This window comes from Myotis nattereri (assembly GCF_964212035.1).
Source record: "Myotis nattereri genome assembly, chromosome: 6".
Lineage (NCBI taxonomy): Eukaryota > Metazoa > Chordata > Mammalia > Chiroptera > Vespertilionidae > Myotis > Myotis nattereri.
In genome coordinates this window covers 41,355,841-41,383,812 of record NC_138081.1, presented here as the reverse complement: position 1 = coordinate 41,383,812, position 27,972 = coordinate 41,355,841, and the positions used below count along the sequence as shown (strand labels likewise).

Here is a 27,972-nt window from a genome sequence, read left to right as displayed (position 1 = left end):
TACACTTGTGTATCATTAATCAAATAAACTAATTAATATTTACTTATATAACTTACAATCATTAAAGACCTGATTTAAATTAGCTTCAAATATCATTGCAAATGAATTAAGTTTTTGAAATGGTCTCTTGTTTAGAAACCAAATTCATTAGAAAAATTAACCAGAAAAACCTCACAATCAATCCCAGGCTAACAATTAACATATTAATATATGCCTAAGTAATCATTATTAACCAGCATGATCTTCACACATAATCAGACCACAAGCTGATATTCTACTGGAGAGATCGCAATGCTAAAAGAGAAAGAACAGTCACGAATTCCAGAGAAAGTTCAGAAAAGTCTATTTTGGCAAGGATATTAGTGATGGAGTTACGAATGTTTTGGTATTGTAGGAAAGTGGTGTAAATTGAGAAAAACCTAAATCCTGAGAGCTTTATCACCATGTGAAAAAAGTAGGTAAGGGAGCAAACAGAGCATAAAGAGAACTGAATAAAGTCAACAGAAGAATGAGCAAATAATACTGAAAAGGCATGAAATGTTTGGGGAAATTTCAGACATCCTCACTGATTCATTATTGCCTGAATTATTTGTATGATCAGAACTGTAACACTTTTGCAAAAATTAAAAGTGGACATATTTCTGAATGCTACATCCAAACATGTCAGATAAACATGTTCTGTCAATCAGCCTTACCTTTCCAGCCTGTTTCCTCACTGTCTCTCCACACTCCAGTCATGTTAGGCTGCTCTGTGAATGTGACCCATGCTCTCTCTCCTCTGACTTCCTTCCCCAAATTGGTAGGCCTTCATTCCCTCCCTCTATACCCACTTCATTCAACCCCTTCTCCAAGGTCCCCCCAGCTGCCTAGGCTTAAACCCCATGGTAACTTTTTCCTTCGTTTCTTTCCATGATTCTAGCAGCCATTTCCTGATAGAATTTGAGGTAGGTGACAATGCAGAGATTCTATGAAACCTAAAGCCAGGGTACAAGGGCAAGAGTCAAGTACTAGGATCAAGGCAGCACTCACTGCTATACCTCTGGTTAGGAACACTACTAATTTACCTCATGGACAGCCCTGTGGACATCTGTCTTATTAACCCTTTCAACTACACTCAAAATCATAAATCTGAAGGCCGGAACTCTGTGTTATTTATACCTGTATCTACTGCAGGATATAGCATATGACAAATATACATTAAGTTGAGCAAATTATGCTCATTTTATTATTGTGGAGCAACTTTACATATTAGCTATAATAATAATAAAAGCATAATATTAGACCTGACAGCCAAACAACAATCTAGATGAAGCCAGGGCTGCGAGGACTGAGGCAAGCCGCCGAGGCTGTGAGGGCCGAGCCCCTTGAACAAATTTTATGCATCAGGCCTCTAGTTAAAATATAAACAGTTTGAAAAAGTTCTTATGTATCTCCTCTTTCTTTGTTTTGGAGGATATTCTTTTTTGTAGGGTATGTGTGCATTTGTCTATACTGTCTCCTCCAGCAAATTCTAAATCATAAGCACAAATTCAGAAAGTATCAAGTATTTAGTAGCTAATCACAATACCTAATACATGGTTGTCGATGCTCAACAAATGTTCCTAACATTATTTTTTAGAAAGCATATAGTGATTAAAATGAATCACTGACAAGCCTCCAATTTTCTGATGTGTTAAAGCTCTTAAGAAGGACTAATAATGCTATGAAAGGCATTAAAAGGGAAGTCCTAAAAACTAAACTCTAATCATTGTTCTAATTCTAATAGAGAACTATGCTGGACCAACGCTTTTCACCTACATCTCCTACTCTAGCTTGTTTTTAGAATAAGGAGTTAACAGTACAAAACACGTCTCCAGTTTTATGTACATATTTAAGAGCATGATTGCAAGGCACAAACATAAAAAAATGCTCTTCCCTTCCTACTGAGCACGAAGTTTCCTTTCCTATTGACAAACGGTCACGTCTCTGTGATGATAAGGGTATTGAACTGGCCTGGTGGGCATTTATTAGATATGTAGTGAAACATGGCATGGGTAAGTATATAAATAAATCTGTCTTAAAAGATTTTTTTCCACATCTCCCATTAGTTTAAACATCATGCAAAGCATAACCATTTCTAGGAGTCAATATAATATTTTGATTGCCAAAACAATTTTTTAAGGATTGAAATAGCCACTTTAAGTTGTTTTTGTATTTTCATTCTTATTACCACTCTATCATTTTTCAGCAGCACTTAAAATATTTTCATAATACCTGTATCCAATTTCTGCTTCAACTTTATCAATTTGTCTTTTTGTGATTGACTTATTTCACTTAGCACAATGTCTTCAAGGGTCATCCTTATAGGATATGTCAAAATGTCTCTCCTTAAGATAATGGCTATTTGAATCTTTGAAAAATTGTTTTGGCACATAAAAAATTATACTGGCTCCTAAAAGTGGTTATGCTTTACATAATATTCCATTGTATGTATATACATCTTTTTTATCCATTCATCTCTTGAATAAGTGGATTACTTCTACCTTTTGGCTATTGTGAATAATGACACTATGAACTTATTCGAATCTCTACTTTCACTTCTACTGGGTATATATTCAAAAGTGGAATTGCTGGACACTTGGCAATACTATGTTTAATTTTTTTCAGAAATAGCCATACCATTTCCACAGCAGTTGCACCATTTTGTATGCCCACCACCAATACCTCAGGAGTTCCAATTTCCCTATGGTCTCACCAACATTTGTTATTCTCTCTCTCTCTCTCTCTCTCTCTCTCTCTCTCTCTCTAGTAGTAGACAACCTACTAATGGGTGTGGGTTATATCTTGTGGTTTTGATTTACATTTCTCTAATGATTACTGATGTGTAATCACTAATCATTTTTCAATCTTTTTCTTCTCAATTTTTAATCGGGCTCTTTGAATTTTGTTCTTATACAAAAAGTGCTTTAAGAGTGCTAATGCATCTAATTTCTTAATATGATCCCCTATCATATCAGAACATGATATCCCTTATGGAAACAGATATAATCAAGCTCAGTGGTTCACCATGTCCTTCTTCCTGCAAAAAGCTTCACATCTGGTTTCCTCACCATTCTCCTTTCCAAAACAGACACAAGGAAATTTCTCCTCTCCTGAGAAATCTTCAGTGGTAAATCAGCTAGCCAGAATCACAAAGATAACTTATAAACAGCAATAGTAGCGGTAGTCCACTGCCCAAGGAAACAACTGAGTCTAGTTACATACTACAGAACCTTCTGAGCCCTGTATCTTTGTTCCACACATACTCTGCCAAAAATTAGGACAGAATAATGACAACAAAAAAAGTTTGGAACACTGGCACAAACCAGAAAATCACCTTCGCCATCTTGAGTATTATATGCTATTTCCCAATTAATGTTTAATGTTATAGGGGACTCTTTCCCCTCCCCACATAGGAGTCTGTACTTGTTCTTCAATAAATTTCTATCTTTGCTCTAATGTTATATAAATTCCAACGGTCATTGGTTCATATCAAAACCAGTATCGTGAGCCACTCACATGTGCCAATATTGGGGAAACAAAGATGAGTTAACTAAGGTTCTTAAAAGCTTCTAATATGGGTTCCCACATGTCCTAGGGCAGTGGTCAGCAAACTCATTAGTCAACAGAGCCAAATACCAACAGTACAATGATTGAAATTTCTTTTGAGAGCCAAATTTTTTAAACTTAAACTATATAGGTAGGTACATTATTATTATTATTAACTTAATTAGGGTACTCCTAAACTGGCCTTTGCTAAAAACGTCCTCAATCTGATTGAGGTACGTTCGCTGAGGTCGACCACTTCCAACTCTCCCATCCACACTCGTCTTGTATACTTGTTTTGTCTATCTCCTTTCATTCATCCTCTCTATATGTCCAAACCATCTCAACATACCTTTCTCAATCCTCGACACTACATCTTCTCTCACTCACCTCCACAACGTTCCCTAAAATTAACTAACCACTGCACAATGAGACTGCTGGCTGACTGGCTCACTCAACTCATGCAGGAATCACCCGCGCCTTCCTGTGCCGCATCTCCCGTCGCCCGACCGACCGACACCCCCACTTCTAACGCCACTTCAAAATAGACTCAGCCAGGCCAAAAACCCACTTCTGCGCATGGGCCATGAAGTTTCAATCGCACTGTACATGCACGCCTGCATGTGGTATTTTGTGGAAGAGCCACACTCAAGGGGCCAAAGAGCCGCATGTGGCTCGTGAGCCGCGGTTTGCTGACCACTGTCCTAGGGCAAAGCATATTCAAACAGAAGAAAAGTACTAGGTGTACCAGTTAATAATGGGGACTTTGTAATCAAAGAAAGCACGATAATTTCAAGAGAAACATCAAAAGTGCTTTATTCAAAGTAATACCCACCGCTAGCTACACATTTCCCCCTTCTTTCAGGTAATTTGTGGATACCATCCCAATAGAACTTTTCTTGTTTTGAGGCAAAACATTCAGAGACCCAATTTTCCACTTCTTTGTATGTTTTGAAGTGCTGCTCAGAAAGTGCATGTACCATCGATCAGAACAAGTAGTAATCCGAAGGAGCAAGGTCTGGTAAATATAGCGGGTGGATTAATACTTCCCAGGCAAGATCTTTTAACGTGTCTTTAACTGGTTTCGAAGTGTGTGATGGTGAGTCATCATGAAGCAAAATTACTTTGCTGTGTCTTCTGGCCCATTCTGGTCATTTTATGATCAAAGCATGGTTGAAATTGATTATTTGTTGTCGGTAGCGATCAGTATTAATGGTTTCACCTGGTTTTAGAAGCTCATAACACACCACACCTTCCTGATCCCACCAAACACAGAGCATTGTCTTCTTTCCAAAGCGATTTGGCCTTGCAGTCAATGTTGATGGTTGACCTGGATCAACCCATGATTTTGTGCACTTGGGATTCTCAAAATAAATCCACTTTTCGTCGCCAGTCATAATTCAATGCAAAAAAGACTTTCTTTCATGCCGGTGAAGCAATATTTTACTGATGACTTTTCGATTTCCCATTTGTCTTTCGTTCAGTTGATGTAGCACCCATTTTCCCTCCTTTAAAATCTTTCCCATTGCTTTTAAACAATTGGAAATTGTTTGCTGAACAATGTTTAATCTTTCTGCAAGTTGTTTTTGAGTGTGACACGCATCTTCATCCAATAATGCTTGTAACTGTTGGTCTTCAAACTTTTCCGGTTGACCTGGACATTCTTTGTCTTTCACATCGAAATCATTACCTTTAAAGCGTTTAAACCAGCGTTCACAAGCATCTTGAGATGGAGCATGTTCACCATAAGCTTCCCGAAGTAAACGATAACTTTTTTTCCAAAATAAAGTAACGAACTAAAACTTCCCGCAAATGCTCTATTTCTGGCATGAAATTCGACATTTTTAAGCATAAAAGTATCTATGATGTTAACACCTTCAGCAAATTTGACATATGAAGTTTTGAAGTTTGCTGTCAATACAACAAAATAGCATACATATCAAATCGCATATATACCAGCATATGTGTAACTCCATCTAATGAAAAAAATCCACATTATTAACTGGTACACCTAGTAGTTTAAAGATTGTTAAGGCAGAATACTGGAATTAAAAATTAAGTTTCTGCCCCCCTCCCCGCCGCCCCCCATCCCCCGCTTCCTCTAAAATTGATTTTTAGGAAAAGTATTGAAAAACAAAAAAGCCCTTGCCAGTGTAGCTCAGTTGGAATACTGTCCTATACATCTAAAGGTGGCGGGTTCAATTCCTGGTCAGGGCACATACTCAGGTTGTGGATCCAATCCCGAGTCAGGGAGCTTGCAGGAAGCAACTAATCAATGTTTCTCTCCCAAACTTTTGTGTTTCTCTTTCTCTCCCTCCCTCTCTTTTCCTCCCTCTCTTTTCCTCCCTCCCTCCCTCCCTCCCTCCTTCTAAAATCATTTTTTTAAAGTATTTAAAAAATCAAGTTATAATAATTAAAAACAATGTTTTTTAGAATTTTAAATTTCAACTCCTGAGGTCTTTTCCAAATAACATTGAAAAATGAATTTTTCTTTTCATAAATAATTACTAATATTTTCTCCTTTACCAATCGTGAGTCTCCATTTGGCAAATTTTTCTCAAGTGTTGACAACAGAGGGAAATGCTATGTCTGGCCATCATAAGAGTTCTAAAGGGTAGAAACTGACATCATCCCCTGTGCTTCCAACATACTGTGTAATAAGAAAGTGACTTTAACCAAAAACCAAGATTGTCAGCAGTTACATTTTACACTGCTGTTTTAAGCACATATCAAGGGTACAATTTTGCCTAAAGCCAGCTGGTTGTCTACCAAGGTAATTCCTCTCTAAGGAATGATCAAAAGTATAAACACTGCTACACTGCGGAATCACCATGGATAAAAGCTTTTATTTTCTAAAGCCTGGTCCAATTCTGTTGGAGTAAATGGATTTTTAGTGCATTATGAAACAAAAAAATCCTGTGTAGTTCATAATACATGGGCAAAGCTTAAAATCTTTTGGGTCTTTTTGGGGTATGACTCAAAAAAGTAAAACTCAAAAGATGTTTCTGTAAAAGTTACACATATGTTTTTGAGTATATATAACTAAGGTAGTATGAAGAGAAAGTACATAACTTTCTTGCTCTTATTAAAACCAAGGTGATGAGGAGAAATTATTATATGACAGATGGTTTCAAGGGAAGAATTCCTTTAGCATAAAGGAATTTGTCTACAAAACATTCATTGATTATTTGATAGAGGCGGTAAGGGGCAGAGACTAGATCTCAGGGTCAAGAATTACTGTATCAAAGTCATTACCAATGGAATAATAGTGATGAATTAAGATGCAATAGTATTAGTTGAACAGAAATATATTCAATATTTAAAAATCAATTTATATTTATAGTTAAAAGCCCCTTCTTTGTTCTCAGGGAAAAATTCTGAAATATTCTTTCCTTATAAACAACGTCTCAGCGCCCAAAGTAATGTGAATAGTAGAGGCAGTAACAAGTGGCACATAATGTGAACAACCAGGGAACACAGTCTCTCATGTAGGTGGTCAAACTCCTATTCTTTTTATTTTTAAATCTGTGAAAGCCAAGACATGTATTCAGGCTAGATTCTACCCAAGACTTTACAACATATACTTTAAGGAAACATCTTTCTGGCAAAACAATGCATTTTTTTCAAATGCCAAGATGTACTTTCTGCCATGTTATCTTTACCCACAAAATTATACACTGAATACAGAGCTTTCCATTCTGGCCTTCCCAAACATTTTGCGGATATTTACCAATATAAACATCCATTTCGTTGAACAGTACATTTAGCAGAGCAGACCCAGTTTCAAAAGAAAGATATTTGAGCCATTTCTTCACCACGTGTTTCAAAACCCCAGAAAAACAAAAAGCTATCCAAGATCGCTTTAAGTTCCCAGTAGTCCTGTTGTACTAGTATGTTCCAAAATGACATCATAAGTGGAAATTACAGCATTTGAAATTTTAAATGTACAGGAAGAAAAGTAGCCTACTGCTCTTGAATTCTAGCTCGAAGGCAATGGGCAACACTGTACTCCTGAGGTCTTCACAGTGCCTTTCAAGTCCAACCAGGAGGCCTCCAATGTGTTATACGCTAGTGAAAGTGAAAATCAGCTTGCCAATTATTTTTAGTCCTTCATAGGAGAAATATGGTACCATATTTCTCTGTTTTATTTCGTTTCAGTCAAATAAGGAAAAGGAAAAAGTCTGTAGCCCTGCTGGCTTGGCTCAGTTGTTGAGCATCGACCTATGAACCAGGAGGTCATGGTTCCATTCCTAGTCAGGGTTGCGAGCTTCATCCCAGTGGGGGGCAGGTAGGAGGCATCCAATCAATGATTCTCTCTCATCATTGATGTTTCTATCTCTCTCTCACCTTCCGTTCCTCTCTGAAATCAATCATATCCTATATAATAAAAGCCTAATATTCTAAGTGTCCAGTCGACAGATTGGCCGTTCAACCAATCAAAGTGTAATATGCTAATGATATGCTAAGACCACTCAACCACTCGCTATGATGTGCACTGACCACCAGGGAGCAGTCAACCAAACAGTCACTATGACATATACTGACTACCAGGGGGAAGACACTACGACCAGTAGGTTAGCTTGCTGCTGGGGTCCCTCCCCAGCTGGCCAACCTCCCACATCTCTCCCTGGCCCTGATCCTGCACTGGTGGGGTCCCTCTGCCTGGCCTGTGCCCTCTCACAATCTGGGACCCCTCGGAGGATGTCGGAGAGCCAGTTTCGATCCAATCCTGCAGGCCAGGCCAAGGGACCCCACTGGTGCATGAATTCATGCACCGGGCCTCTAGTGTGTGTGTGTGTGTGTGTGTGTGTGTGTGTGTGTGTGTGTCTGTAAACAAATTAATGTGGAAAATATACATATTATAGAGCCAGAACATTAAGTGGGACATTTGGAATAGATGGTAAGAAATATTTAAAGGCAGAATTCAAATTTTTAAAATGTACATTATTGGGACACTCCTGGGCAGCCAGCACGGGCACAGCGACCACGCCATCTTGGGAAACAGAGCTGCTTGAGGCTAGGATCCTGGCCTCAGCACCACCCAGTCTGACCTCAGATGCATACCCAGACCCTGCAGCCACTGGGTACAGACCTGTGACCACAGCTACAGACCTGCGGACACCAAAAGTCCAGAAATCCCTGTGGCAGATCCGTGAGTAACAGAGCCCATCCCCCTCCCCGCAGGCTCGCGGGCAGCGCCATAGTAACTGATAGACCCACCCCTTGCCCAGGCCTCAGTGCTACTACAGGAACTTAAGCCTGGAAGTGCGCGAGCACTTTGGAACTGGACCCGCGCAGTGCTGGGTTCAGGAGTCCTGGGCTGGGAGCAAACGAGCAAACACAGGGAACTGATTCTGCGTGCAGTGATGGGCTTCAGGAGCCCTGGGCTGGGAGCAAACCACCGGGAATTTGTCCCACGTAGCGCAGGCCCAGGGATCCTGATTCTCTGAGCAGGAGGCAGCACCAAGCACCAGTGACTTGACTGTGTTTCTTATCACCTGCACCTGAGATCCTGATTCCCTGTGCATTCATACTAAGAGCCAGTGACTCCAATTTTTGGTGCAAGGGCACACAGGGACCCTGATTCTCAATGCGAGGTCGTGCGAAGCAACACAGACTCTGATACTGGATTCTTGGGGAACTCTGACTCCTGGCGCATGCTAGGAGGAGCTGATTTTCAACACGCTCCGGGGGGTCTCTGTTTCAGCACGGTGCAGGCAGGGTCCCTGATTCTAAGGGTGCGCACAAGGCCACATTGAGCGCTGGCAACACTGACTCTGAGCGAACCTGGTTCTCACCTACCCACAACAACAACACACCTTAGTGTCAGAGCTCTTCAGTGACACTAGGGTGGTGTGAGGCTCCCACTGCACACGGCCCAGGCCCACGCAACTTGAAGTTTGAACCATCGGGAGATAATCAGAATGAAGAGACGACACAACACCCAGAGGAAAGACAATGAGGAGTCACCAAGAAAGGAAATTAATGAAGTTGAAGCATGCAATGTGACAGAAAAAGAATTCAGAATAATGGTTGTACAATTCATTCACCGGATGGATGAGAAAATCAACAACCTATGCAAGAATCAGGAAGAACTGAAAAGTGATATAGCTACAATCGAAAACACTATGGGAAGTTTCAACAGCAGACTAGAAGAAGCAGAGGAATGAATTAGTGAGTTAGAAGATAAGGCAGAGAAACAAGCTCAATCTGAACAGCAACTGGAGAAAAAAATTAAAAAGCAGGAGAGCCTAAGGGAGCTTTGGGACAACATGAAACGAAGTAACATACGCATAATAGGGCTGCAAGAAGGACAAGAAGAGCAGCAAGGATTAGAAAATCTATTTGAAGAAATAATGACAGAAAACTTCCCAGATATGGGGAAGAAAAAAGTTACACAAGTACAAAGAGTCCCAAGCAAGATGAACCCCAAAAGACCCACACCAAGACACGTCATAATAATGATGGCAAATGTACAAGACAAAGAGAGAATCTTAAAGGCTGCAAGAGAGAAACAGAGAGTTATCTACAAAGGATCCCCCATCAGATTATCAAATGATTTCTCAACAGAAACACATCAAGCTAGAAGAGAATGGAAGGAGGTATACAAAGTGTTGCAAAGCAAAGGACTGAATCCAAGAATACTATATCCAGCGACACTATCAATCAAAATTGAAGGGGAAATCAGGAGCTTCACAGACAAAAAAAAGGCTGAGGGAGTTTATCACTACCAAGCCAGCAATGCAAGAATTGCTAAAAGGAATTCTGTAAAAAGAAGAAATAAAAAGGTAAGAAAGAACACAGGCACGAAAATAGAAATGAATCCAAGGACGTACCTTTCAATAATAACTTTAAATGTAAACAGACTAAATGCTCCAATCAAAAGACATCGAGTGGCTGAATGGATAAAAAGACATGACCCATATATATGCTGTCTACAAGAGACCCACCTCAGAAAAAGGGACCCACACAGACTGAAAGTGAAGGGATGGAAAAACATCTTTCAGGCAAATGGAAATGAAAAAAAAGCTGGGGTAGCAACACTTATATCTGACAAAATAGACCTCGAAGTGAAGGCCATAACAAGAGATAAGGCCACTTCATAATATTAAAGGGATGAATAGAACAAGAAGATATAACCCTTATAAACATAAATGCACCCAATGCAGGAGCACCCAAATACATAAAAAACCTCCAGGAAAATAACAAGGGAGAGATCAACAACAACACAATCATAGGGGACTTAAACACACCACTGACATCACTGGATAAATCCTCTAGACAAAGAATCAGCAAAGAAACAGCAATCCTAAATGACTCACTAGATCAGATGGACTTAATTGACATCCTCAGAACATTTCACCCCAAAGCCACGGAATATATGTTCTTCTCAAGTGCACATGGGACATCTTCACAAATAGACCACATATTGGGTCACAAGCAAAGTCTCCCCAAATACAAGAAGACTGAAATCATACCAAACATCTTCTCAGATCACAAGGGCATAATATTAGAAATAAACCACAATAAAAACAATCCAAAAAAATCAAACGCTTGGAAGCTGAATAGCATGTAACTAAATAATGATTGGGTTACCAGTGAGATCAAAGCAGAAATTAAAAACACCCTGGAAAATAATTACAATAACAGTAAAACAACCTCAAATCTATGGGACACAATGAAAGCAGTCCTGAGAGGGAAGTTTATAGCACTACAGGCCTACGTCAAAAAACAAGAAAAAATGATAGTAAATCCTTTAACTCTACAACTCAAAGACTTAGAAAGAGAACAACAAAAAAAGCCCAGAGTGAGCAGAAGAAAGGAGATAATAAAGATCAGAGTAGAAATAAATGACATAGAGACCAAAAGAACAGTACAAAAGATCAATGAAAGCAAGAGCTGGTTCTTTGAAAGGATAAACAAGATTGATGAGCCTCTAGCCAGGCTCACCAAGAAGCAAAGAGAGAGGACTCAAATAAACAAAATCAGAAATGAAAGAGGCGAAATAACAACAGACCCCTCAGAAATTCAAAGAATTGTTAAAAAATACTATGAACAACTCTACTCTAAAAAACTAGACAACCTGGAGGAAATGGACATATTCCTAGAAAAATACAACATTCCAAAACTCAATCCAGAAGATTCTAAAAATCATAACAGGCCAATAACGATGGAAGAAATTGAAGCAGTCATCAAAATGCTCCCAGCAAACAAAAGCCCGGGGCCAGACAGCTTCACAGGGGAGTTTTACCAAACATTCAAGGCAGAACTAAAACCTATCCTCCTCAGACTATTCCACAAAATTCAAGAAGGAACACTTCCCAGCTCATTCTATGAAGCCAGCATCACCCTAAACCAAAACCAGATAGAGACAACACAATGAAAGAGAATTATAGGCCAATATCCCTCATGAACATAGATGCCAAAATGCTCAACAAAATTCTAGCAAATCGGATCCAGCAATACATCATAAAGATCATACACCATGACCAAGTAGGATTCATCTCAGGGATGCAAGGATGGTACAATATCCGCAAATCAATAAATGTGATTCATCACATAAACAAATTGAGAGATAAAAACCACATAGTCATATCAATTGATGCAGAAAAAGCTTTCGACAAAATTCAACACCCTTTCTTGATAAAAACTCTCAGCAAGGTAGGAATAGAAGGATCATACCTCAACATAATAAAAGCCATATATGACAAACCCACAGCCAACATCATAATCAATGGACAAAAACTAAAACCATTTCCCCTGAGAACAGGAACAAGACAGGGATGCCCCTCTCACCACTCCTGTTCAACATAGTACTGGAAGTACTAGCCATTGCAATCAGACAAGAAGAAGAAATAAAAGGCATCCAAATTGGAAAAGAAGTAAAACCGTCCTTATTTGCAGATGACATGATACTGTACATAGAAAACCCTAAAGACACCATCAAAAAATTATTAGAGTTAATAAATGAATTCGGCAATGTAGCAGGATACAAAATTAATGCCAAGAAATCTAAGGCATTTCTTTACACCAATAGTGAACTTACAGAAAGGGAGACTAAAAGAGCAATCCCATTTTCCATTGCACCAAAAAAAAAATTAAGAAACCTAGGAATAAACTTAAGTAAAGAAGTAAAAGACTTCTATGCGAAAAACTATAGGACACTGAAAAAAGAGATAGAGGAAGACATAAACAGATGGAAGAACATACCGTGTTCATGGATTGGTAGAATCAACATCATCAAAATGTCCATATTACCCAAAGCAATCTATAGATTCAATGCAATACCCATTAAATTACCAACGGCATATTTGACAAATCTAGAACGAACATTCCAAAAATTCATCTGGAATAAAAAAAGACCTCGAATAGCTGCAGCAATCCTGAGAAAGAAGAACAAAGTAGGTGGGATCTCAATACCGGATATCAAACTGTATTACAAAGCCACTGTCCTTAAAACAGCTTGGTATTGGCACAACAACAGACATATAGATCAATGGAATAGAATAGAGAACCCAGAAATTGACCCAAAGCACTATGCCCAATTAATATTCGACAAAGGAGGCAAGAGCATACAATGGAGTCAAGACAGTCTCTTCAATAAATGGTGTTGGGAAAATTGGACAAATACATGCAAAAAGATGAAACTAGACCACCAACTCACACCATACACAAAAATAAACTCAAAATGGATAAAAGACTTAAACGTAAGACAGGAAACCATAAAAATACTAGAGGAATCCATAGGCAGCGAAATAGCAAACATTATGTTGAAGGAATTTCTTCTCTGATAATGCTCCTAGGGCAATGAAAATTAAAGAGAAAATAAACAAATGGGACTATATTAAAATGAAAAGCTTTTGCACAGCAAAGGAAACCATCAACGAAACAACAAAAAGACCCACTACATGGGAGAACATATTTGCCATGATATCACCGATAAGGGTTTAATCTCCAACATTTACAAGGAACTTATGAAACTTAATAATAGGAAGATAAACAGCCCAATCAAAAAATGGGCAATGGACCTAGATAGACACTTTTCGAAAGAGGACATACAGAGGGCCGAAAGACATATGGAAACATGCTCAAAGTCACTAATTATATGAGAGATGCAAATCAAAACGACAATGCAGTATCACTTCACACCTGTCAGAATGGCTATCATCAACAAACCAACAAACAACAAGTGTTGGAGAGGATGTGGAGAAAAAGGACCCCTTCTGCACTGCTGGTGGGAATGCAGACTGGTGCAGCCACTGTGGAGAACAGTATGGAGCTTCCTCAAAAAACTAAAAATGGAACTCCCATTTGACCCAGTGATCCCACTTCTAAGAATATATCCCAAGAAGCCAGAAACAGCAATCAGAAAGGATATATGCACCCCAATGTTCATAGCAGCACAGTTCACCATTGCTAAGATCTGGAAACAGCCTAAGTGCCCATCAGCAGATGAATGGATTAGAAAACTGTGGTACATCTACACAATGGAATACTACGCTGTGGTAAAAAAGAAGGAATTCTTACCATTTGCAACAGCATGGATGGAACTGGAGAGCATTATGCTAAGTGAAATAAGCAGTCAGAGAAAGATAAATACCACATGATCTCACTCATTTGTGGAATATAGAGAACAACATAGACGGATGAACAGGGACAGATCCAAAGACAGAGAAACAGCAATCAGACTATTAACCCCCAGAGAGAAAGTAGGGGATGGTGGGGGCAAGGGGAAGAGATCAACCAAAGGACTTGTATGCATGCATATAAGCCAAACCAATGGACATGGAAAACAGGGGGATGATAGCATGAGTGGGGGGGAGAGGGGGGAATGGAGGTTAATGGGGGGGGGGGGGAATGAGGACACATTTGTAATTCCATTACCTAATAAAGAATTTACAGATTACAAAATAAATAAATAAATAAAATGTACATTATCCTATCTAATAAAAGGGAAACATGGTAATTGGTGTACAACCGCTACCCTTCCCACTGGCTAATCAGGGTGATATGCAAATTAACTGCCAGCCAAGATGGCGGCCTGCAGCCAGGCAGCTTAAACTGAACATGAGGCTTGCTTGCTTCAGTGACGGAGGACTGCAACGTTCCCCGCCTGCCTTGCCGGCCTCGGAGCCTGCAGTTTGAAACATAGTTACAAATATAGAAGCTAAACAAAACCCCAGAAACCTGCTTTCAGCGAGCTGAACCGGGATCTCAGAGGTGGAGTTGATACAGAGTTTCGATTATAGAACCAAAACAAACCAGATACCTTCTTTCAGCAGTGGAGGCCTAAGAGCTGGAGCCTCAGAGTTAAAGCTGGCCCAGAATAAAAAAGAAAAAATAAAGAAAAAAAGGAGAAGTTGGGAGCTTCCGTCACCCGCCAGCCTGAAAACAGCCCTCAGCCCCTAACCCAGACTGGCCAGGCACCCCAGTGGGGACCCCCACCCTGATCCAGGACACCCTTCATGGCAAACCAGCAGGCCACCACCCGTGCACCAGGCCTCTATATAGTAAAAGGGTAATATGCCTCCCAGCACTGGGATCAGCGTGACAGGGGGCAATGTCCAAACCCCATGATCGCCCTGCAGCTCTGTGTGTGACTGGGGGTGGGGCCACAACCTCCCTATCCGCCCTGTTCTCTTTGTGACAGGGGAAGGCGCCCCAACCCCCTGATCAGCCCTGCTCTGTGCCTGAAAGGGGGGAGCTCCCCAACCCCCGATCACTCTGCGGCTCTGTGTGTGACAGGGTGCGGTGCCCCAACCCCCCCACCCCACGGGCCCTGCTATGTGTGTGACGGGGTAGAGCCATAACCTCCCCATCGGCCCTGCCCTGAGTGTGAGAGTGGTGGCGCCCCAACCCCCTGATCGGCCCTGCTCTGTGGGTGATAGAGGGTGGTGCCCCAACCCCTCCCCCCCCACCGGCCCTGCTCTGTGTGTGATGGGGTAGAGCCATAACCTCCCCATCAGCCCTGCCCTAAGTGTGACAGTGGCGGCGCCCCAACCCCCTGATCCACCCTGCTCTGTGGGTGATAGAGGGCGGCACCCAACACCCAGATCCGCCTTGCTCTGTGTGTGACAGGGGGCGGTGCCCCAACTCCCCTATCAGCCCTACTCTGTGAGTGACAGGGGGGAGCTCCTCAACCCCCTGATGGGCCCTGCTCTGTGCGTTACAGGGGGGAGTTCCCCAACCCCCTGATTGACCCTGCTCTGTGTGTGACAGGGGGAGCTCCCCAACCCCGATAGGCCCTGCTCTGTGCGTGACAGGGGGGAGCTCCCCAACCCCCTGATCGACCCTGCTCTGTGGGTGACAGGGGGTGGCGCCGCAACCTCCCCATCGACCCTGCCTTGAGTGTGACAGGGGACGGTGCCCCAACCCCCCAATCGGTCCTACCCTGAGCGTGACTGAGGGTGGCATTGCAACCTCCCGATCCGCCCTGCTCTGTGCATGACAGGGGGCGGCACCCCAACTCCCCAATAGGCCCTGCTCTGAGCCCAACCAGGGGCTGCACCTAGGGATTGGGCCTGCCCTCTGCCACCCGGGAGCAGGCCTAACCAGCAGGTCGTTATCTCCCGAAGGGTCCCAGACTGCGAGAGGGCACAGGCCGGGCTGAGGGACGCCTCCCCCCCCACAGTGCACAAATTTTTGTGCACTGGGCCTCTAGTTGTTATGTATAATTAATTTCCTGATTTGTCGTTTTTACCATAAAAACAGAGAAATAGATGTTGTTACACCACACAAGATAGTTATAGTTACATTATATATATTATCTGCATATACATACATATATGTGTATAATATCATATGTATAATGTGTATGCATGTGTATGTATATTTTGGGGGTGGGTATACAGGTGTGTGTGGACAGCGGGAAAGAGATATTAAAGACAAGAGAAACCAGAATTTTAAACCAAAAGCAGTCATTCAGCCCATTGTAAAAATTTAAGCTCTAAGACAGGAGGCACTTTGTTTTTTCACCTCTGTACTTTGGTGCCTCAGGACATAGTAGATGCTCAATAAATTCATTTGCTGAAGGGCTAAACATTAAGATTGTTTTCCTTTTTAAAAGAGTCTCATAAATACTTTAAAGGAACTATAACACTAATCAGCAAATTTATTCTTTTCCCCTAGCTTTATTCAGACACTAGAGGCCATGTGCACAAATTTGTGCACAATGAAAGGAAATTAAATTAGAAGATGGCTGGCATGGTGAGACTGGGAGAGAAAGGCCAGACACGCCCAAGAGCCAACCACCCGAAGTCCCTCCCTGGCCAGCTGCACCTGAGGTGGCGATAGGGCTCAAAGGGCTTCCGCGGAATGAGCATGGTCCCTATGACAGGCGGGGTCCCTTGGCCTGTCCTATGGCGACTTGGCCAAAACCGGCAGTCCGATATCCCCCGAGGGGTCCCAGAGTACGAGAGAGCACTATGCAAAGTTACTGTTGGTCAGCAGCTCCTACGTTAAGCATCTGCCCCCTGGTGATCAGTGCACGTCATAGCTACCAGCTGGTCAGCCGGTCAGCTGGTCAACCAGTCACTTCGGCTTTTATATATATAGACTAGAGACCCGGTGCACAAAATTTGTGCACTTGGGGGGGGGGGGTCCCTCCGCCCGGCCTGTGCCCTCTCGCAGTCTGGGACCCCTCGGGAGATAACGACCTGCTGGCTTAGGCATGCTCCCGGGTGGCAGAGGGCAGGCCCAATCCCTAGGTGCAGCCCCTGGTCGGGCTCAGAGCAGGGCCAATTTGGAGAGTTGGGGCGCTGCCTCCTGTCATGCACAGAGCAGGGCGGATCGGGAGGTTGCAATGCCACCCTCAGTCACGCTCAGGGTAGGGCCGATTGGGGGGTTGGGGCACCGCCCCCTGTCACACTCAAGGCAGGGTTGATGGGGAGGTTGCGGCGCCACCCTGTCACGCACAGAGCAGGGCCAATCAGGGGGTTGAGGAGCTCCCCCCTGTCACTCACAGAGCAGGAGGGCCCATCAGGGGGTTGGGGCTCCGTACCCTGTCACACACAGAGCAGGGTCAATCAGGGGGTTGGGGAGCTCCCCCCTGTCACGCACAGAGCAGGGCCGATCAGGGGGTTGAGGAGCTCCCCCCTGTCACTCACAGAGTAGGGCCGATAGGGGAGTTGGGGCACCACCCCCTGTCACACACAGAGCAGGGCAGATCGGGGGTTGGGGTGCTGCCCTCTATCACCCACAGAGCAGGGTGGATCAGGGGGTTGCGGCGCCGCCACTGTAAAACTCAGGGCAGGGCTGATGGGGAGGTTATGGCTCCACCCCATCACACACAGAGCAGGGCCCGTGGGGGGGTGGGGGGTGTTTGGGCGCTGCACCCTGTCACACACAGAGCCGCAGGGCAATCAGGGGGTTTGGGCGCTGCCCCCTGTCACGCTGATCCTGGTGCTGGGAGGCCTCGCGGCTCCGCTGATCCCGGTGCTGGGAGGCATATTACCCTTTTACTATATAAGATAGAGGCCTGGTGCACGGGTGGGGGCCGGCTGGTTTGCCCTGAAGGGTGTCCTGGATCAGGGTGGGGGTCCCCACTGGGGTACCTGGCCAGCCTGGATGAGGGGATGATGGCTATTTGAAGCTGGTCACACACCCTTCAGGGTGGCGGTCCCGCTTGGGTGCCTGGCCAGCCTGGGTGAGGGGATGATGGCTGTTTGCAGCTGGTCACACACCCTTCAGGGTGGGGGTCCCCACTGGGGTGCCTGGCCAGTCTGGGTGAGGGGCTGAGGGCTGTTTTCAGGCTGGCGGGTGACTGAAGCTCCCAACTGCTCCTTTTTTTTCTTTATTTTTTCTTTTTTATTCTGGGCCAGCTTTAGCTCTGAGGCTCCAGCTCTTAGGCCTCCACTGCTGAAAGCAGGTATATGGTTTGTTTGGGTTCTATAATCGAAACATTGTATCAACTCTACCTCTGAGATCCCGGGCCAGCTGAAAGCAGGTTTCTGGGGTTTTGTTTAGCTTCTATATTTGTAACAATGTTTCAAACTGCAAGCTCAGAGGCCGGCAAGGCAGGCAGGGAAGGTTGGATTCCTCCATCATTGAAGCAAGCAAGCCTCATGTCAGCTTCAAGCTGCCTGGCTGCCAGCCGCCATCTTGGCTGGCAGTTAATTTGCATATCACCCCGATTAGCCAATGGGAAGGGTAGCGGATGTACGGCTAATTACCATGTTTCTCTTTTATTAGATGGGATAATTGACATATAACATTGGATAAGTTTAAGGCATGTAAGGTAATGATTTGATATATGTATATGTGGTGATGACCAGAACAACCAGTCGCTATGACGTGCATGTAGCCAGCCAACTAACCCAACTGGGGGTGGAGCCAGCCGGCCAACTCCTGTGCCCCCTTTCCTCCAGGCCAGCCAGCCCCCATCAGCCAGCCGCCATCGGCCCTAATCGGGGCAAGCTGGCCAGACCCTATCCGTGCACAAATTCATGCACCGGGCCTCTAGTATATCCATAAATAAGTAACAATCTAAGATGATAGATATATATTGCCCTAGTTTTATGCAAAGTACGTAGATTTATTTTGACTTCAATTCATTTGATGCTTTTAAAAAATAATTTAAATTTTTGCTCACTTTCTATTCAGAAAATTTGCTGAAATAACTTATGACCAATAACCTTGTCAAAATACAATTTTACAATTGAGATTGACAGTGAGCGGGAAATTAAGGTACTCAATTCATTTGACTTAAACAGAAATAAATCCCAGTGTTTTACCGAAGGAAATTTAGGAAATTTTATTTTAAAATGCCACTTTAGCATGGCCTTTGGACTTGGGCCACCTGATCAACCCCTAGCTCTATTGTTCACTTGTATGAACATGGGCAAGTTTCTTTACCTGAGCGTCATTTCTTTGTCTATAAAATGGATGGAGTGATAACACCTACCTAGGAGTATTGTTGGAGTGTTTAAATGAAAGAGTGCATGTCAAGTTTTTTAACATAATGCCTAGCACCACAGTGAGCATTCTACTGTAACTATCATCGCATAAAATTTAGTTTTTGTTCTGTCAATTCATATTCTGTGTCAATTTTGTTCTGTGTCAATTCATATTCTGAAATAGTTTTGAAATATTTATATTATGTCTCCACTCACTTTTATTTAGCAGCAGAGTCCAATAAGTTAATAACTCAATCAAAATTCTGTGCACAGCTTATGTTGAAAATATTTTGGAGGTTAGATTTGAGGGTTAATAACTCCCTATCATTACCTTAAAAAATTATACATGAGAGCACAAACCATCTGTTGATGTTGGTTGCTACAAACACTATAAACAAATAGAAATACATAACAGAAAAATATGGTCTTTAAGACACTAAGAGTAGTTTTCCATGAGAATAGAGAATGTGAGTGATGCTTGAGAACTGAGGCCTGGAGTGAGAGTTGTCTCTTAATTGTACATAATCTCCTTGGTTTATACAATAAACATATGGCAGAAAGAAAAAAATCTAAACACAGAAAGGACACATGATTCACCTCCCTACAGTAACAGATTGCTTGGAAATTATGAGCATTTGGTTACAAATATTATCTTAATAGAATTTTGCATTAGTCATATATCTTAGTGACAGGCCGGGTGTTCTGGAGACATTTTAAATAAGTTTAAACTATCCCTTAACCTTGAATAGGACTCATTAATACATAATTAACTTGCAAAACATCAATTAAGCTATTTGTTCTATTTGCACACACTTACCTGAAACTGGCAGGATTATTTGTAAAAGACTCACAGTTACCATGGCTATATAAATATAGCAGATGAATCTAACTCAAATTAGTTGATAGATATATTTTTAACAAAAGGAGAGCTAGGTTTTTAAATAGTAAAATAAAATAGAATTTCAGAGCTTAGAAAATGAAAGACCATCAGTTTCAATAGTTTTGAATACAAGGACTCCACAAAGTTAAAAGACCTAAGCAACAATACTACTTAGTTCGTGGTGAAACCAAAACAATTCTTGTAATCTCCTCCTCCAACAGTGGTTCTCAACCTGTGGGTCGCGACCCCTTTGGCGGTCAAATGACCCTTTCACAGGGGTCGCCTAAGACCATCCTGCATGTCAGATGTTTACATTACGATTCATAACAGTAGCAAAATTACAGTTATGAAGTAGCAATGAAAATAAATTTATGGTTGGGGTCACAACATGAGGAACCGTATTTAAAAGGCCAGAAGGTTGAGAACCACTGTCCTAAAACAACCAGGAAACAATTCTTAAATAGTTATCACATAATTCCTGAGCAAATAAACAATCTATACATTCACTATTTAAAACTAAAAAATGCTGCTACAACTACTTCTTTACACAATGATCACATGAAATCCTCACAACTCTAAGTGGGCTTCATGGACGAGAGGTCAGGAGCAGAGAGGTTAGGTCACCCAAGTACACACAGGGAGCCAGCACTTACTCTTGGATAAGCACACTCTACACACTGCACCACAGACTCTCGTGGGGTGAGACTCAGAGTTGTCATATTGTATTCACTCCATTTTCCCTGTACTGTACATGACTAAATGAACCCAGATCCAATTCAGCTTCAGATGATAAAATATAGTCCCAAAGTGATCTTGTCATTCCAGTCAAATAGCCGTAGTAAGTATACAGAAAAGGTCTCACCATTCTCGCTGTCCAGATACCACTATCCTTGTCTTCAAGATGAAAAGCAGTATAATGACTTCCAAATTCTGCTATTCTCTCCCTTTCCCACTTTCCTCCCACTTCCATCAATCAAGTGCTGTGATCAGATTTTGAGGAAGTAGGTATGGGCCTCTGAATAAAGGCTGAACACATGTTGTAAAGGCTAGAATCCTTTCTCCCCCCACCCCACCCCACCCGTTTCTTCACTGGTAGAACAAGATTAAAATAGGGGCTGTAAGTCAACAGCCACAATTTTATGACAGCTTATAAAGAAATGCTGTAAGATCTGTGAGGAAAGTTGATGACACCATGGTCTAAAGTTTTAACCTCAGCTCTCTCCCCAAATGGAGTGTCAAGGATAATAGGCTGTGAGGAAGGGGACCAGTGGTCATAAACAGAGCCAAACAAACAAGATGCTGAAATACCCACTGAGGTTGCTTCCTGAGCCACTCTCTGCACTACTGTGAACTGTAACATGGAGGTAAGCGGGAGGTGTGAAGAAAGAAAAGCTTAAAAAAAGAAGATGAAATCCCGGCCCTTACAGAATTTACACTCTAATAAAATAATTAATAGCATCAGTTCAGAGCAAGTGCTTGCAATTAACGTATCTTATAAATGTTTCTGTAAACTTGAGTAATTCTAAGAGGAGTGTTTCAAGCTATAAGTTAATTCAGCTACCACGGCAGGTCATTTATTAAGTTACTTTCTTATATTCTTTTTCTTTGGAACTATAAAAAGTGTAAGTTTAAAAATATTAAGTACTAGTTCTTGTGTGTTTGTTTTTTTAAATTACTATAACGAAGTTCATGTTTTCTTAACTTGAACCCCACTCTCTTACCTGCATCCCTAAGAGTATTCTATGGTAACTCTTTTGGATGGTCTGCCTTAAATGTTTGACACGTAAGGAACTGAAAGCCATTCTTGTGAAATAGCTGCCACAGGCCATTTTGTTATTTGGAGTAAAGCACCCCCTTCATTCACATATGATACACACACAGGAAACAAGATTTAATTTGAAATTAGCAGTTATCTGTGCTTTTACGTGCAGATGTTTTTAACTATAAAATTACTTAATCAATCCTCCCAAATGAATAAGCTGCAGAAGCGTGTGTGTGTGTGTGTGTGTGTGTGTGTGTGTGTGTATTTTGGAACAAAAAAGCTAACATGGCTCCTCCCAAAATGCTTTACATAAACAGAGAAGAACTTGCTCTGGTGGCATTATCTAGCCCAGGGGTGGGCAAACTTTTTGTCTCGAGGGCCACAATGGGTTCTTAAACTGGACCGGAGGGCCGGAACAAAAGCATGGATGGAGTGTTTGTGTGAACTAATATAAATTCAAAGTAAACATCATTACATAAAAGGGTACGGTCTTTTTTTTTTTTAGCTTTATTCATTTCAAACGGGCCGAATCCGGCCCGCGGGCTGTAGTTTGCCCACGGCTGGTCTAGCCCATGGGACACTTAGCAATGTCTGCAGACAATTTTGGCTGTCACAACTAGGGTGGGAGAGCAGAGATGCTGTAAACAATCTTTAATGCACAGGACAGCTTTTACAAAAAAGAATTATCTCTATATATAAAAGGCTAAGTGTCTGACCATTTGACCTGTAGCTATGATATGCACTGATCACCAGGGGGCAGACGCTCAATGCACAGGCATGGAAATATGGAACAGACTGATGAATCTCAGAGGAAAAGGGGAATGGGGGAGGGTGGGAAGAGATTAACCAAAGATCTTATATGTATACTGGCCTGTGGGGATCAGGCCAATTCCGTGTACCAGGCCTCCAACATCCCCCCAGGGATCCCAATTGCGAAAGGGCGCAGGCCAGGCTGAGGGACCCCACCGGTGCACCAGGTCTCTAGTCTGAAATAAAATTCAAACAGTGCCCAGGTTGAGACACTCTACTCTAAGAGTGTCACTGATTGTTAAACTGTAGGTTCCAGAAAGCCTATCAAGGACACTCAGCAAATAAATATCTTGACATCACCATAACTATTTGAATGGTCCTCCCCCACCAGGATATCTGTTTATAGAAGAATAACCAAACTCCCCAAAAGGGAATTTATCTCTCTTTTCTTTCATTCACTCTCTTCTTTCAATCACAGTCTTTAAGTTAATGACTCTCAGATCTGCCACTGGGAGTCAGAGCTCCTCCCAGGTATCACATCGTGGACACTTCCTGCTTTCCCCATATCCAAAGCTAGCAGCAATCTCTCATCACCCCAACTCTGCCCCATCTCCCCTCCTTCTCCACTCCACCTCTTGTATTCCCAACCTTGGTGAATGCACCACCATTGAATGGTACTCAAACAGGAAGCCTGGGTACTGTGGGTTCATCCCCCTCCCCAGTACTATCACTGTATTGTGCACATAATTGGCACTTGATCCAAATGTTAAATGAGTAAATTTTTTTCAAACCAATAGATAATTGATAAACCCAGAGAAGACTAGAGTTAAAAAACAGAACAACAAAAACATACGCAAAGAATGTAGCACAGTATAAAATAGCAGCACATTTGGAAATGTATCCATGCTAAAAAAAAAAAAAAAAAAAATCACAGGCTCCAAAAGAGCCAAAGCCCCAGGACAGTGAAAAAGATGCTGAGAGCCAGAACCGGTTTGGCTCAGTGGATAGAGCGTCGGCCTGCGGACTCAAGGGTCCCAGGTTCGATTCCGGTCAAGGGCCTGTACCTTGGTTGCGGGTACATCCCCTGTGGGGGTCGTGCAGGAGGCGGCTGATCGGTGTTTCTCTCTCATCGATGTTTCTAACTCTCTATCCCTCTCCCTTCCTCTCTGTAGAAAATCAATAAAACATAGTAAAAAAAAAAAAAAAAAAGATGCTGAGATGACAGATAATACTGACCAGCTAGGCTGCTGACTCTAAGAAAAGATTACTTTCTTTAAAAATCAACCTTTACAGGCAAGGCTATCCCAAAGTACTAAAAATAAAAAATCAATATATATAAAATAAAAACAGAGTACAATGGGACAGTTAGTAAAAATTAGCAATAACAGCCAACACTTGCATTGAGTTGAAGTTTGCAGTGTTCACATATTTTATCTAATTTTATTCTTTAAAAAACCTTGAGGCAAGTAGGTCTTATAATTACTGGGCAATGCTACTAGTACTTGAAACCCCACTGATAAAACACTGGAGTATTTAATAGCAATTTAAGAAGAGCTGTAGGTCATTATGAATGTTAAGTAGCAGAAAGCATCAAAACTACCCTGACACGACCAGTGTTCAAGTGGTCCTCATCACCCCAGACTTCCACTAACACAGCCGTGAGCAGCAATCCACAGTGGTGATTATCCAAGAAGCTGCTATTTCGGGAACTGAACAGGGGTCACTTCAAGAACCATTTCTAGTCATTCTGCATGTTTAACAATAGAATTTGGTCATCTGCTGACATCCTTCCATGGAGATTTCAAAAGTGCAGACAGTCTTCTTTATTGTTATAAGTGAGTCACTGTCTGTTTGAGATAAGATTCCGGAAGGTTTAATAAATGTAAAGATATCCAAGTGAATCAGAGAGGAGTCAGTATGTAAATTTTGACCAACAGTTTCCCCTCTATATCTAATTAACATCAGCTTACCTATAACACACCTGTGACAAACTAACAATTCTCTTTATAAATATGCACGGATATCAGCCTGACTCATTACCACAGTTAGGGCTGTGAATGACTGAGTACTCCTCTCCTGTGATGTAGCATCTCAGGTCTAGGCAATACAATTCATAAACAGTATTTCTGAAATAGTATTTGATTTCATTCCTACTGAGACAGCTTCTGCTTTGGCAGACAGGCAGATACAACCAAGAACAAAGACTTTGTTGTTCAGTTCTAACTTTCCAAATAAAAGTTAGAATTTTTAAAATTAGATAAGTAGAAGCAATTGTTTTAAAACCCACTTTCTCTATTGCAAGAATTTGAGAGAAAGATGGTATGTTTTGATGTTCCAAAAGCATTTGGTTTGGAACATTTAGAATTGAGAGTTTATACGCAAGTTACTCAGATTATGGCAATCTATATAATAAAAGCCTAAATGACTGTTACGGTAGAACGACCAGTCGCTATGATTTGCACTGACCACCAGGGGGCAGAAACTCAACACAGGAGCTGCCCCCTCCTGGTCAGTGTGCTTCCACAAAGGGAGCACCGCTAAGCCAGAAGCCGGGCTCACGGCTGGCAAGTGCAGCGTCAGTGGCGGGAGCCTCTCCTGCCTCTGTGGCAGTGCTAAGGAGCAGCAAGCCAAGTACTAAGGAGGGAGCGGGCAGTAAGGAGTGACAGCTCCCAGATTGAAAGAGGGATGTCCAACTGCCGGCTTAGGCCTGATCTCTGGGGGAGATTGAGCCTAAGCGAGCAGTCGGACATCCCTGAGGGGTTCCAGACTGTGAGAGGATGCAGGCCAGGCTGAGTGGCCCCCTTCCCCCCCGCCACTCCAGTTCATGAGTTTCGTGCACGGGGCCTCTAGTAACACAATATGATATTAGAGCAGTTTTCCTGGCTCTGGGAAAAGAGACGAATGTCTGATTTGCTGGTAGAAAGAGGTAAGGACAAAAGTATCTAACTAGAGTTTAGACACTGTCTGGTCCTTGAAGGGGTGTGGTGCGCACACATGCACAGGCGCAAGTGTGTGTCTGGAGTGGGATGAACAGGAGACAGGGTAACAAATTTAAATGGACTGAGGGTAGCCACAAATATTAGGGGCTTGTGCCTGTTTCCTATATAAACCCTCTGGGAGCTCTTCCCCAAAGCGCCCATAGGACACCTTTGGATTCACCGTGAAAACAGCGGTTCTCTGAGCAGCTGCTGGCAGCACTTGGTGTAGATTGAGGCTGTAGGTGACTGTGCGTTCACGTCCTGACAGTTGCTCTGTCCTCCCTCCCAGGTGACCCCTGAAGATGGTTCGCTATTCGCTAGACCCAGAAAACCCCACGAAATCATGCAAATCAAGGGGCTCCAAACTCCACGTTCACTTCAAGAACACGCGTGAAACTGCCCAGGCCATCAAGGGCATGCACATTCGAAAGGCCACCAAGTACCTGAAGGACGTCACTCTGAAGAAGCAGTGCGTGCCATTCCGCCGCTACAACGGTGGCGTTGGTAGGTGTGCCCAGGCAAAACACAGGGTCGCTGGCCCAAAAAGAGTGCTGAATTTTTGCTGCACATGCTTAAAAATGCCGAGAACAATGCTGAACTTAAGGGTTTAGATGTAGACTCTCTGGTCATTGAGCACATTCAGGTGAACAAAGCTCCTAAGATGTGGCACAGAATCTACAGAGCTCATGGGCGGATTAACCCATACATGAGCTCTCCCTGCCACATTGAGATGATCCTCACCGAAAAGGAGCAGATTGTTCCTAAACCAGAAGAGGAGGTTGCACAGAAGAAAAAGATATCTCAGAAGAAACTGAAGAAACAAAAACTTATGGCCCGGGAGTAAATTCAGCATAAAATAAATCTAAGTAAAAGTTAAAAATAAATAAATAAATAAATAAATAAATAAATAAATAAATAAACCCTCTGGAAGAACCATGTTGATGGGTCCTCTAGTCAGTGCTGGGTAGATACAACACAGCAGCAATGGTGGGGAAGTTTGTCAGGAAGAATAGGATTGAGAGCTCCAAGCCTCCCTGTCTTCCTGGCTCCAGTGGGGTGTCAAGGGATCCGAAATAGTTCCATGGCCCCTCTCAGGGCAGTCTGATAAAGCTTTTCTTGCAGTAGTGCAGGTAGGGGATGGGCTGAGCAGGGAGAACTATGGGGCCAGTTGATGGATCAGCAAGCAATCAACATTTTATCTTACTTCCCAAAATCACAAGAAGATGCTTTAGCTTTTGATACAGCAATAGGGGGTAACATGAAGGCAAAGGCCAAAGCCCAAGGAGGATGACATACACAGGAAAGACCAGGAGGCCCAGGAACAATGGATTACATGGATGCCTCCCTTCTCAAAAAGTTCCCCTACACTGAGACCCCATCTGGAGTATGTTGTGGTGGTAGTGAGGGTAGGGATGGAGAAAGAATGAGCACAACAACCCTAAGAAGGACTATGAATTTTAAAGACTGTTACAGCTTGCATTTGACTGAATATTTACCTCTAAATGCTAACAAAATGGTAACTTAAAGTAGCAATATATAACCCTAGAGGCCCGGTGCACAAATTCATGCGTATGTATGGACCCTAGGCCTGGCCTGTGTTCAGGGCCATCTTCCCCAGCTGCCTGCAGCCGGCCCTGCCCCCCCGCTGCCACCTATCCCCGGTTCCCCATTCGCCATCAGGCAATCGGAGCCTGCAGTTGAGGGGAGGGACCAAGAGGTCGGCCATTCCGCCCACTCCCTGGCCCTGCCCCCCACCCCAGTTCCCCATTTTCCATTGGGCGATCAGAGCCTGCCGGCCAGGGAAAAGGACCAAGAGGTGGTCAGTGCGCCTCATAGTGACTGGCCAACCGAGGCTTGCCTGCGCCTCAGGCCAGCCCTGGGCAGCTGGGGGGCTGAGGGAACTGGGGGACTCAGGAGGCAGGTGCGCGGAGAGGCCAGGCCCAGTGGGGCCGGCCTTGCCGTGCATCTGCCACCCCAGCAGGGCTGAGGGGACTGGGCACCGCCATCTTTGAGGGCATGGCAATGAATTAGCATATTCCCTCCTTATTGGCTGTGGATGCCGCCATCTTTGAGGGCAGGGCAGTCAATTAGCATAGTCCCTCCTTATTGGCTGTGGGCGCCGCCATCTTTGCAATGGCATGAGGG

The 27,972-nt window shown here is 43.0% G+C and overlaps 1 protein-coding gene and 1 pseudogene across 2 annotated transcripts in view; one reads left to right on the top strand and one right to left on the bottom strand.

Moving 5' to 3' along the window:
• The window catches only part of BCKDHB (branched chain keto acid dehydrogenase E1 subunit beta), a 219,367-nt gene that overhangs the window by 65,614 nt on the left and 125,781 nt on the right, over window positions 1–27,972 (bottom strand). The gene's annotated exons all lie outside the window — the stretch shown is intronic.
• LOC308521632 (large ribosomal subunit protein uL22-like) lies at window positions 26,129–26,705 on the top strand (annotated as a pseudogene). Its single transcript has one exon. The product of its transcript is annotated as a large ribosomal subunit protein uL22-like (transcript).